We start from the raw sequence: 13586 nt of genomic DNA on the forward strand, positions 1-13586 counted from the left end.
TTCTTGATAGTTCCCATCTTAAGCCATGCCCATGTCAAGTTGTCATCACATTTTCCTTCAATATTTTTCAAGTGCTGTCCATGCAAATTATTACCATATTTTTCAGAGTATAAGAAGCACCTATTTCCCTCAAAAAAGAGGCTGAAAATCTGGGTGCATCTTATACACTGAATATAACATTTTCTTTCCTCCTGAAACCCCTCCCCTTCACCAAAATGGCTGTGCATAGCTTGTAGGAGGCTTTCAGACAGCTCCTGGGAGCTGGGGAAGGTAGAAATGAGCAAAAAATGGGTTGTTTTTTGCTCAAATTTGTCCCCCCCAGCCCCCAGGAGCACTCTATAAACTTCCCAATGCCCTTTTTAAAATGAAAAACAGGTCCGTTTTTGCAAAAAATGGGTCACTTTTTGCTTGTTTTTGCCCCTCCCCCAGGAACACTCTACAAGCCTCCTAAGGACCTTTTTTTTTGAAAAAAAATGAGGCTGTTTTTGTGAAAAATGGGCCATTTTCGGGAGGTTTGCAGAATGCAAAAACTTTTTTAAAAAAATTGTCTCTTCAAAACCTTGGTGCATTTTATACCCTGGTGCGTCTTACACTCTGAAAAATGCGGTATATGGTTAATCTTTGGTGAGATTCACAGCCTTTGGGGCTTGTTGGTAACTCAACAGCTGAAGTCCTAACCAAGGATGTAGGAACTGTTAAGGTAACATTGGAAGATATAAGCTGTTCCAAGTAGGATGGTTTTTTGTAGAGTCAGAATGTTCAAGTCCGATAAATTTAGAATTTCCAAATAGCGAGGTAGCCCTTTAGGTATTGCTCCAATTACAATTGGGACAACACTCAATTTCTTTTTCCACAGTCCCTCAACTTCAGTTTGCAAGTCCCGGTACGTTATAATTTTTTTTTTGCTGCTTATCTTCAATTCGCGCATCACCAGGTATTGCAATGTCAATGAACCATACTTTTTTCTTTTCAATTATTGTTATGTCAGGTGTGTTGTAAGCTAAGTGCATGTCAGTCCGAATTCTGAAATCCCACACGATCTTGACTTTTTCATTCTTTAGAACCTTCTCAACTTGATGTTCCCAGTGGTTTTTGCTGTACTCATATCCAAACTTCTGGCACAATTTCCAGTGAATTATTATTATTATTATTATTATTATTATTATTATTATTATTATTATTATTATTGTTGTTGTTGTTGTTATTATTATTATTATTATTATTATTATTATTGCTATTGCTGTTGCTATTTTCTCTATTCTTTTGACTAAGTGTGGTTAGACACACAAGCAATTTGTCTTAGCTACAGAAGCACTCAGCATACCTGCAAAACAACAAAATATAATAATAATAATACTAAAGTATACAGCCAACAAAAGGGGGAGGTAAAGATAATAAAAGGTATAAATAACAATACTGCAGCCACACCCTATGGGTTAATATGTATACACATTAAAGAAACAAATAAGCAAACAAGCTTAGTAGTGATTGTATGTTGGCAGCTGTGAGAATTACGTGTTCAGCAGAGTGATGGCTTCAGGGAAGGAACTGTCTCTGTGTCTAGTTGTCTTGCCATACAATGCCCTATAGTGCCATCCTGAGGGTAGGAGTTGAAACAGTTTAAGTCTGGGATGTTAGAGGTCCTCAGTTATCTTCTCAGCCCTTCTGACATGCATTAATATACAGGTCTTCCATGGAAGGCTGGCTGGTTGCAATTATTTTTATGAAGTTTCATTCTATCCATTGGAGTCAATATTTATTTGGTTGCTGTATCAAACTAGACAGTTATGCATGTACAAATAATAGACTCAATAATTTCTATATAAAACTTTATCAGCAGCTCCCCAATTTAAAACCAACAAACCATAAATAAGGAAAAACTGGGCTTTAGAGATGCTTTTATAGCACTAACACAACAAATTCTATTGTTAGTTAGAGTCTTCCCCAAATGATGAAATGGCTTATAGTGATTAATTCTAAGCTTTTCTGAAGTGCCTTCAGCATAAATCTGAGAAGGGTTTACATGAGCAGCAAAAGCTGAATTTAATTGCTGCCTTCTCCTGTTCAGTCTTCATTCATTAAAGTAGTGCTCATTTAAGTAAAATAAATTGAGTTGAAGAAAGCACAATTTCCTTATTCTGTTTTTTTCTCTCCTATTCTTTCCTCTCCCAGATATTCAAACAACAGCAACAAACCCAAGTAGTTTTGTTGTGTTGATAGCTAAGAATATGATGGTGACATGCTATAAGATCATTTAAAATCTATCTGAAATATCATGTTTATAAACATGAACATGAAGTTTCCTCATGAGAAAGTTCAATTCAGAAATAAAACAGCCAAATTCAGAAGTAAAATATATGGAATGAAGTTGTGTGGAATCCAGTTAGTATAACCTTTATACTTATGAGGAGTTTGTCTCATAACTATGTAGAAAGGATTCAAGCATTCCAGTTAGAACCACAATTGTGCCAGAACTGAAGAAGACTAGGTTACCTTTCTCTCAAGTGTTTAACAGTTCCATTTCTACAATTTTATATGGACCCATTCAAACCTCTATCAGAAACAGCAGAATAAGAAAAATATATCATTTCACCCAATCAGCAATGCCACCCACCAGGAAAGGGGAAAATATTTTTGGTCCTTGCAGCAATCTGTTTATACCAGTCAAATTAAAAGAGCTTCTTAGTTCAAGTTCAGCCCAGAAAGAATGCATGAAAATATGAAAACAAGGTTAAGAGGGAAAACAAGGGGAAGGGAGAAGAGGAAGATGCCAAGATTTTTTTAAAAAGAGTTTTTTGTTTGTTAACTGATAAATTTAAGTGATTTTCAAATAGTTATTTGATAAATTGCAACAAATAATTATTTCTTGTTTTCTGTATACAAAATGAAAGGTATAATTTTGATGATTCACAGGAGGTATTTAAATATGTGAGAATGCTGTTAAAACTAATTAATTAATCAATTTGCGAAGAGAACTTGGAATTGATGCATTCAACCATCTGTTCTCTGCAACACCCTTCATGAAAAATAGGAATTGCATTTGGAAAGTCTGGAAGTACTCCCACTTTATGCTTCTTCTGTTGATTCTTTATATTGGTGTGTACTGAATGGAATATATTCTATTGGAGCTTTTCTGCCAAAATATAATAATTGAGGGAGAGCCATAAAAGTATTTAACCCGTCACTCCCCTGAATTGTTCACTCACATTTACTATTTCTACTTTTAATTCTGGTTATTTTCCTCAACTTCTTTCCTCTTAATTATTGTTTGAGGGGAGGGGAAGATTATTGTGCTTTCCATTCATGCAAGCAATTTCAACATTGAAAGGAGAGGAGGGACAAATGGACAAGAAACCTCTATTCTGAAGTTGATCTAGGCACAGCAGAATTGGTACTTATTTCCTCAATACACTCCATAGTCCTGATGCCTCTCTTTGCCACATCCTAGATCTTGTCTGTTCTTGGATTTCTGCTCCTCACTCCCAAACATGATGGGCTGATTCTGGGGGAGAAGGCAGGGCTTAGTGAGATTAATGGTTGTCTTTTTCTTTCCCCCAATGTAATGTAGTGGCTGTGTTTGTTAAATTCAGGAGATCCACATTCAAATCTCCTATTTGAGGCAACTGAGGCAGTGGAGGCAACTTGGTAACATTTGGCCAGGCAACTAACTTTGTTCTTTCAAAAAATTGGGAGCTAAAATGAGGGGAAATTCACAGTGCTCACTATTTTGCAAATTCAAGAGAAAAAGAAGAAAGGAGGGAGGGAGAAAAGAAGGAAGGACACATATAGCTTAATTTTCTTAAAATAGTTAACTCAGCCTTCCATAATGTGGTAACTTCAGATGTCTGTACACTACAGCTCCCAGAGTTCCCTGCCAGAAAAGCTTGTATGAAAGTGTAAGAGTAAGAATGACAATCTCAAGTGAATGACATGTTTTCTTTCTTCTAGGTGATGACCCTATGGTAAGATGGGTGGCCAATGAGAGAGAGAGAGAGAGAGAGGGAGGGAGAGAGAGAGAGAGGGAAGGAGGGAGACAAGGGAAATAGGATCATTAGCATCCTATTTTGGCTCTTGGAAAAATCCCTCACATGAGGAGGATTCTCTGATCTTTTGTGGAGCTTCTGATGGACTGTGTGCAGTCCTTTTTCAATTGCTTTAGTGAAGACAATTTTTTTACTAAGGCTGCTACATTCCTCTTACCCAGCGACCCAGTAATCTTGCTTGTTAATATCTAGTCATAATTTGTCTCGGGACAAAGTAGGCATTGAGGGATTCTGTCTCTCTTTGTGTATTTGGTGAATAGCTTTTTAGTCCAAATGAGCAGTGAACCCTCAATTCCTTTTGTTTTTCTCCCTGATACAGCTCTTTATTATTCATAAATACCTACCTCCCATTCCTAGCTGGCTGTAAACCATCCCCTTTGCCCCTGCTTGAATTTTTCCCATTCACAAATTGGTTTGAAAAACCAGTGCTTGAGAAGTTTGAATTGTGCAGGTATTTGTTTTAACTAAGGAGTTTAACGTTTTCTGTACAAATTGGGAGTTGCATTTTGTATTTGAGCTTTGCTTGTAAAATGTACCATCATTGATTTTGAAGAACAGCATATCCAGTTAAGAAAGAATATTAACTCTGTTCAGGAGCAGTGTGATGGGTGGCATATAAATTTGTTAAACAAATAAAATAAATACAGCCATACACTTTTGAATTGTACTTAGCTATCCATAACAATGGACCTCATCCAGTACTTCCCACTCATTCACTGAGCCTGTAGTCTTCTATCCATACTTCCCTTTCTGCATTAGAGACTGACTTGAATGTGCTCTTTTTGTAGGCTTTGCACATCCTCCCAGCAGAACACAAGTTACTCGTGACTTTCTCCATCCATATCAATGGTTGGGTTAATTTAATCAAGATCTTTGCCTAAAAAACCCATTCCTCACCTGATATTTGCTGGAATTATTGAGATTACAATTTTCCCTTATAGAGATGGAGGCCCAAACACTGTTGTTGAACGGGTTTGATAAATTGATAAAATTAATAAAAATCACTAATATGATTGCTTTGTTTTACAAAACCAGGGTGATAATGTCCATGCAGGAAGAAAGCTACTGCTATAGACAACTATTGGAATATATTTTGCTTCTCGGAATATTTTCTTTAGAGATGGCAACCAGATCCTGCCCATTTTTAAATTTAATTTTTCTTTTCTTGGCTTCCTCCTCTTCCCACCCAAATCATTGCTTGCTGTTTTTGGGTTTTTTTTTTTTGGCTCCATAGCATCATTGTGTTAACAGAGAAACAAACAGACAGAATGACAGGCACACAGTATGTCAGGCCATTTACACTCCCTTCTCTTTTTGTTTGGAAAAGCATAAAAAGGGAGTTTAGGACAGGAAGTTCCTGCTTTAGCCTCGTTTTTCTCTTTGATAATGAATTTACTGAGCGTAATGCTAATTTATGTCTAGCCTCACAGAATTGAATTTTCAAAGAGTTATGAATATGCAGCATTATTTCCTAAGAAACAATGGCAATTTGTGGAATAGGTTGTGTGATTAAATTAGATACAGTAATGTTTCTGTTCTGAAAAAATACATCTTTCAGAGAAATCAGCTTAGACTGTGGGAACTCAGATCAAATTAAGATAAGAACCTTACAAATGAGATGTACAAGAAATGATATGCAAACGCTTAATAATAATTAAATGTGCTGTCAGCATGGAAGCTTTTGCATTCTTGATAACTTAGAAAGGGGATGTGGCATTCATATATAACATAGAGTAACAAAGCAAACATTATAAAGAGTTGTTTCTATAAAGCATGGGGTGAAAGAGATTTGTACAAATTGAGGCAGCAAGCGTTAGATGAACCCACAATAGGAAAAAAGAATCTTTTATTATTAAAACTCTATACTTGAGCAAACAATTACCAATCAAAACCTCCCCCAGGATTCAGATAATTTTTCCCAAGATAGGTGGAGCTATAGTCCATCACACTTGGAAAACACAAGCCTGAGAAAGTTGGCATAGACCTTCTCACCCGTATGTGTCTTCCTTGATCTTGGGTCCTCTACTAGAGGCATGAGTATTTAAGGGTTCTACACAGAATTTTAGCTGTTCTTAGTACTGCACTCTTCTGGGTAAAGAGTTCAGATTTTTTTTCTGGAATCTGTTGGAGTCACTCTCACAGCTTGGGAGTCAATGTGCTCCATGTGCTCCTATCACCATTGGGACCACTACTTTGGCTTTTAGTTTCCACATCCTTTTTAGTTCATTCTTCAGGTCCTAGAACTTCATCAGCTTCTCAGTCTCCTTCTTTCTGATGTTGCTGTCACTTGGCATCACTACATCTATCGCTATTACTGGTCCTTGTCTACTACCACAATGTCTGGACATCCCACAGGATATTAGCCCTCATATGCTTTATGACTTCCTGTGGAATTTCCCATTTAGACTTGGGAGGTCTAGCCCATACGCTGTGCAGTTATACCTGTACACAATCCAGCTATCTGGATCTGATTGGTACGTACACAGATAGCCCTTGTTAAATGACTTGGTCAACAAACATTCAAAATTATGATCACTTTAAATGAGGGGTACTTACAATGAGTCCTTGTAGTTGCAGTCATTTCAGGGTCCCCTCAGTCGCAAGATATGATTTGAGTGCACAGCAATTGGCTAGCGATTTTAATGTCACAGTGTGTCAAATGGTCATGCAATCACCATGTATGACCTTCGCTGCTGGCTTCTGACAAGCAAAGTCAATGAGGAAGTTGACAAGAGGTTGCAGATATCAATCCTGTGACCATGAGACACTACTTCAGCATCAGATTCACCTAACAACAGCAAGTGGGACTGCCAGAACTGCTGTTATAAGTCAACACAGTCATGTGACGCCCTTCTGTATCACCACATTGCAGAGCAAGAGTGTTTTTGGCCCCAATTACATCTGTAAGCTCAGATCACCATGGGAAATAATAATGGGACATTATGTAAATGACCTTCTATGGCTGCTCTTTCTTGCTTACTCTTTTCTTGCCCTTGCTGCAGTGGTGGTTTCCAGGTGGTACGGCCCGATACGACTGTACCAGTAGTAGCCAGGAAAAGCGGCCACCATACCAGTATGGTGGCTCATTTGGCCCACTTGCCCACCCGCCTTCCATGGCCGTTTAATAATGCGCCCAGACGCGCACCCAGCGTGTGGCGTCTGTGCAATCTCTGCCAACCAGTTGGGTGCCGCAGGGCAGTGGTGTGCTCATGCATGTGCAGTGCATGTGCCCGTCCAGGATGCCCGGCCCTGTGCGCAGTGCAATGTTTGTGGAGAGTCTCAGTCCACTAGGGCATGGTTGTTCCTAAATTGCTTTTTCAAAAGGTAACTGGACTTTGGTTTATTTCCTTGAGGACATTTTGCTCCTCATCCAAAACTTCTTTAGCCCTGGCCAAATGATGAAAGATGAAAGGATTTATACTCTCAGTCATCTGCTCATTAGCATTCTTTATGAGAATTGAAAGCAAAAACCAGAAATTATTATCTTTCTAGATAAAAAAAATCCATGAAATAGTTCCCTGGCCTCTAAAGTCTTTATCTTAGGTAATTGTGCAGAGGACTGTAGTCCCAATATGGCAAAAACAAAACTTGGTGACTACAAGTTTTCTCCATTGCTACATTGGGGCATTGCACTGCATTGCATTCTGAGAATTACATTACATGAAGGTGCTTGATAGTTGCATGCTTAACTCAGTGCTGTTTGCTCTTATCCACCAGTATCTGTGAAAAGTTTGTCTGCTCCCTTCAAGCCAGCAAAGGGACAATATTGTGCTTGCCATATGCCTGACAAATTCTTGCTGAGGCCAACACTGAGTAAGTAGCTGGAAAGCCTGGGATTTTCCAAATCAGGTATTAACCGAAATGTCCTGATTCTTCCGAACAGAAGGTTATCTCTTCTGGCACGACTGGCATGCACTGCTTAAACAGAAGCAGCCAGTTCCAGCATTCTTTTACAGTGATGCAAAGTTTGTGAACTACAACAGTGAATAACCTCTGGGTTCTTTTGAAAGTCCTTCCATAAAGATTGCTCACAAAATCCCTATAAATTAGTGTTAATTCCACACCATGTCCTTCTGTACAAAGGGGAATACTTTCTTTACTCCAGAGGGCTTCCCCCCCCCCACTACTGTTGTGAAGATTTTGTAAAAGGAGAAAATAGTATTTCTAATCATTGAACATGTGATGAATGTGACAAAGCTACATTAGCAGTAATGAATTATCAGTGAATCCCACTTTTATTTTTTAAAATTAAAGACAAACATCTCTCCCCACAAATCATCATCAGAGGTGAGTTGTTCCCGGTTCGGCCCGGTTCAGCCAAACCAGTAGTGGAATTTAGGCCTGGGTGGTAGAACCAGCAGTGACCCAGGCTGGCCACACCCCTGAACTGGTTCCCCAGTCTCTTCTGCCGTTGCCGGCATGTTTCTGTGCATGCGTAGAACAATTTTTAGTCTACTGTGTATGCACGAGCAATGTGCGGCCAGCGTGTGTGCAGCGAACCAGTATCAACTGGTACAGGAACTCACCCCTGGTAAGCATCTATGTAATTTGGGGGAGGAGGTAATTATTATAACCTGGCATTAACCACTTAACCACTATGTAAAGGGAATTGTGACAAAATTATTTGTACTACAGTTTTCCTGTTGCTTGGTGTTGTTCTCTTCCAGGGGTGTCAATCTCGCTGCCTATGGGCCAGATGTATCACACACTGGCCATGTCCATCCCCATTTTAGTGAAGGAGAAAAACGTTGTCATACAATGTGTTATCGCGAGTTTGACAGCGCTGTTCTATTCAGTAGTTCAGAGATCAATTTTGAAATACAAATGAACTGATTATGACCATCTTTGTATGCCCTGAAGGAAAAGCCAGGCATGATTTCTTGCCAAGAGGCCATATTATACATCTTTGTATAAGAGACGTGAACATCCTTTTCAGACACATATGTAACATAATAATGTTTAACCTCATTGGATAGCAGAATAAAATAAACATTTAAATATATAGGGCTAAAGCTTTGTGACGTTGCCAAATCTTGTGGAGTCTCAGTGATCTCATCGTTTAAAACCTTGCACCTAAAACTGTGTAAGGTTTTGTGTGACAATACCAAAATTGGGCAAGATGTGGATGAGATTCAAACATATGCAGAAAAAAACAATTGCAAACAGCCTGCCTTCCCTTGAGGACCTGTAAACTGCAGGAACCAGAAAGAGGGCTGATAAAATATGTACAGATCCCTCACATCTCGGACATAAACTGTTTCAGCTTCTCCCCTCAGGATACTGCTATAGAGCATTGCATGCCAAAACAACTAGACACAAAGATAGTTTCTTTTCTCATACCATCACTCTGTTAAACACCTAGCTCTCACAGCACTGTCTTATGCCTAAAGAAATCTACCCATATAGTAGGCTGTATTGCTATTATCCTTGTCATCTTCTCACCTTCTTGTCATGTTCTCACCTTCTCACTTTCCTACTGTCTTCTCCTATTGGTATTTTATGATTTATCACTTGTTCTTTAGATCATAGGAGTATGGTTGTATCTTATGATTTAGGATCTATGACATATCACTTTGTTATTTGTATGTACATTGAGAGCTTGCATATTCAGTGTACATACAAACTTAGGTACTTGTGTGACCAATCACACTTGGCTACTAAAGAATTCTATTCTAAAGAAGAAAGAATTCTATATTTTGGAATTATATGTATATTTTGTGGTGGTGGTGGTGGGAGAATCTTCACTTAAACCAATGTAACACACCAACTCTCGATATAGATATATTTTGCATTCTTATTCTTAGTATTTATATTTAAAATACAATTCATATTAAAACTTCACCGTAACAAAGATACAAATTGTTAATCAAATCTCATAGTTCAGGTTACCAGGACTAGGAGCCATTAAACTGAGCTGCAAACTTACTCAAGGTGTAGTACTGTAAGTTCAACTTTTAAATCCTATGTTGAACTTTTAACCAAGCATTAAACTTATAACCAGACCCTTTCAAGGATGTGAAATATATTTTGCTGTAAAACTAATGAACACTATCTTGGGAAAATGATTTCAAACTGCTAGCATGGTTCTGGAACACCCTAGAAATAAGGGTAAAAAGGAACCAGGTGTTGCTTGCTTATTTTGCTTATTCTCACAAGTTTAACCAGCTGTGATATAAAGCTCAATTATCTAGGACGGTGATGGTGAACCTTTTCAGCACCGAGTGCCCAAACCAGAACACATGTGCATGTGCGTACATGTCAGGGGTGGGTTTCTGCCAGTTCTAACCTCTTCTATAGAAGAGGTTCCACACATCTACAGTGCCGTTTAGAACTGGTTCCAGCTCCCACCCCCCGCCCATCCCCACATCATCAAGATGAAGAGCGAGAGGAGGAATTCTGGAAGCTGAAGTCCACAAGTCTTAAAGCTTTCAAGTCTGAACACCCCTGGATTTTTTTCTAAAGGGCTAGGGGTGAAAGGGTCTTGTAACTTGACAGCTTTAAGACTTGCACACTTCAATGCCAGAGTTCCTGAGCCAACATGACTGGAGGAGGAATTCTGGGAGTTGAAGTCCACAAGTCTTAAAGCTGTCAAGTTTGAACACCCCTGTTTTTTTCTAAAGGGTTAGGGGTGCAAGGGTCTTGTAACCTGACAGCTTTAAGACTTGCGTGCTTCAAATGCCAGAGTTTCTGAGCCAACATTTTGGTTGCTAAGCAAGAGCATTGTTAAATGAGTTTCAACACATTTTACAAGTTGGCCACGCCCACCCATCACATGACTGCCAAGCCACTCCCACTCGATCACATGGTTGGCAAGCCACTCCCACCAGTTACATGGCCAGCAAGCCACTCCCACAAAGCAGGCCATAACTACAGAAGAGGTTCTAAAAATTTTTGAAACCCACCACTGGTACATGTGCACATACGGGAGCACTGGAAAACCAAAGACCAGCTGGCCAGCCCACGCATGCCTGTTTTTTGACCATTTGCCATGCTGTTTTCTGGGTCACAAAGCCCAGAAAATGGCTTGAAAATGGCCTGAAAAACAGCTGGAAAATGGTCCGGAAAAGGCCTAAAAACAGCCTGGTTTTTGGCTGTTTTCAGGCCCTTTTCCAGCACTCCATGCGCATGAAGACTAGCTGGCCAGTGTGCATGCGCGTGCTGGAAACCAGAAGAGCACTGGCGATGGCACATGTGCATACAGAGTGGGCTCTGCATGCCACCTCTGGCAGGTATGCCATAGGTTCACTATCACGGATCTAGGAGAATATTGAAGATTTGTCAGTTCTGAAACTTTGGCAAATGAGCCCTCACTCCTGAAAAATGACCATAAGGCAAGGAGTCTTCCTGCATTCTTCTTTTGTTACATGCTGAGCTTATTTAGAGTGCAAAAGATTTGAAGAGGGAAATGCTGTGGCAAACGTCACTTATAGCAGCATGTACAAAGTTGAGAAACAATGAATTCCTACATTGGAAACAAAATTAGAATTAGGAATTTCAAAAGCTTGCAAAAGAATCAGAATAAAAGTTTATTTAAATCAAGGCAATTTTTTAGTTCTCCAGTTTGCTATCATGGCTTATTAGATAGTACATTGATTTTGTGGTTGTGCTTGGTTTTTCCTCTGGATATTAATGGTTCGTTTCTTCTTTTTTTTTAAACTGTTATTTTAAAAGGTAAGTTGTTTGGACTCAGATGGCTTCTGAATTATATAAATAAATAGTATTTTTTGTTGTTGTTTTAAAACCCAAAACAGCCACATCTTTACCTAAGTGACAGCTAAAGACACATTCCAGCGGATCAGGGCAACCTTTATAACTGATGACTTGCAGAAATGCAAAGAAGTGATTAGAAGGAAAGGTATTTAATGAGGGAGATACATATATAATGGCCCAATGAGTATTGAACATAGTCATCATGAAGTAAACAGTGGAGACTTACTTTCTACTGCCATCCTTTGGGCTCTTTCATAACATTACCATCAAAAACTAGGCTTATTTAACAAATTTGCAACATTTTCTTTACACAGTTGATATGTATATATGCAAAAAATGAAGAGAGATTGAAGGTCTTCTGCTTAGGGATTCCAAATAGAACTCCATATAATGGTTGATGATGTCAGGGGCAAAAATTGGCAGGTTCCATTACAAAACAATTACCTTATTACTTTTTTAACTCTGGAATTTCCTCTGGTAAAGTAGTTAAGATAGTATTTTCAAAAGAAAAGGAAAAAGTGATGTAGATGTCTTTACAAATGAAGAAATCAAATCTTTGACTCCTATCCAAACATTTCAATGCAAGACTGTTTGTGTAAAGGGAGAGCAAAATAAGTTCAGTCTAGCAGATTTTTAAAAATCTTTTATTTTGAAGAGTAGGTAGAGCTCATACTATCTGTAGCATGTATTCTTACAACATAAGAACAGCTGCTTGTACAAAATAAATGTTTTCAAGTTGGCAATAGCAACAGTTATTGCTTACACTGTCCCATCCTCTTAACAATGGACAAAACAAATTGGTCTTTATAAACTTGTGTGTATATGGGCATTCTCTGGAGAGGAAGAAGGGGGCAACTAATGTCATGTGATAATTTAATCACATAAGTGATATGAATTACATACTGCAAGTCATTCATATAATGACTTCACTAATGTAAATTACACAATTCACATCCTTTGCACAATGATATAATGCCATGTGTTATCTCATCTTAGCTTCTACTGAACACCTATGATCTTTCAGTTGTGAATGAAAATCACTTTTGTTCTATTAAATGAGCCAAATAATCTTTCATAATGTGAAAGTTATAGAAGTGGGAAATAACTGCTACACATTTATCTGGTGTTCACAAAATATTACTGTTAAATTGGGTAAAGGAAAGGCACACTCAGTCTTAGGCAATAACAGCTCTTTATTGTAACAGAACAACTATGTACAATCCAGTGAAGGTTCAGTCTGACAGCAGCCCTTTTATAGGGAGCTGTCAGACCCTTCGACCAATGACATTGAATCTCTGTTCCCGCCAGAACAGAAGACCTTGGTGGAAACCATTAGAACAGTTGCTAATATCTAATACCCCTCCCCTCTTAGATGGAATTAACTGACTTGTGACATACTCACGCAGGTAGGTGGACTTTTTGTCGGCTTTGCCAGACCTGCGCAGTTCAGTTTGAAGGTGTTCTCCGGACAGGTTGGACGGACCTGTTGGCTCTACAGCTTCGCCTGGTGGAAGCTCCTGGAATCTTTCACAGGCCGCAGCTGGAGCGCTTTGGTGCTGCAGGGTTTCTGTAGACTTAATGGCAGATTTGGATGCCCTGGCTTTGTCCAAGGCAATTTGTAGAGTGAGATTATACTTGGCAAGTAATCTCCTCTATAAATTAATGTCCCACACACTGCATATGATGCGGTCGAGTATGAATTCGTCTAGGTCTCTGAACTCACAGTACGCTGTGGCCTTTCTTAGCTCCGCAACATACTCGTTGATAAATTCGCCTTCCTTTTGATTGAGAAGTGTAGTGTGTCCTCAGCGTCTGTTGGAGCACTGACCAAGT

Source organism: Natrix helvetica (assembly GCF_964273705.1).
Source record: "Natrix helvetica genome assembly, chromosome: 2".
Taxonomy (NCBI): Eukaryota; Metazoa; Chordata; class Lepidosauria; order Squamata; family Natricidae; genus Natrix; species Natrix helvetica.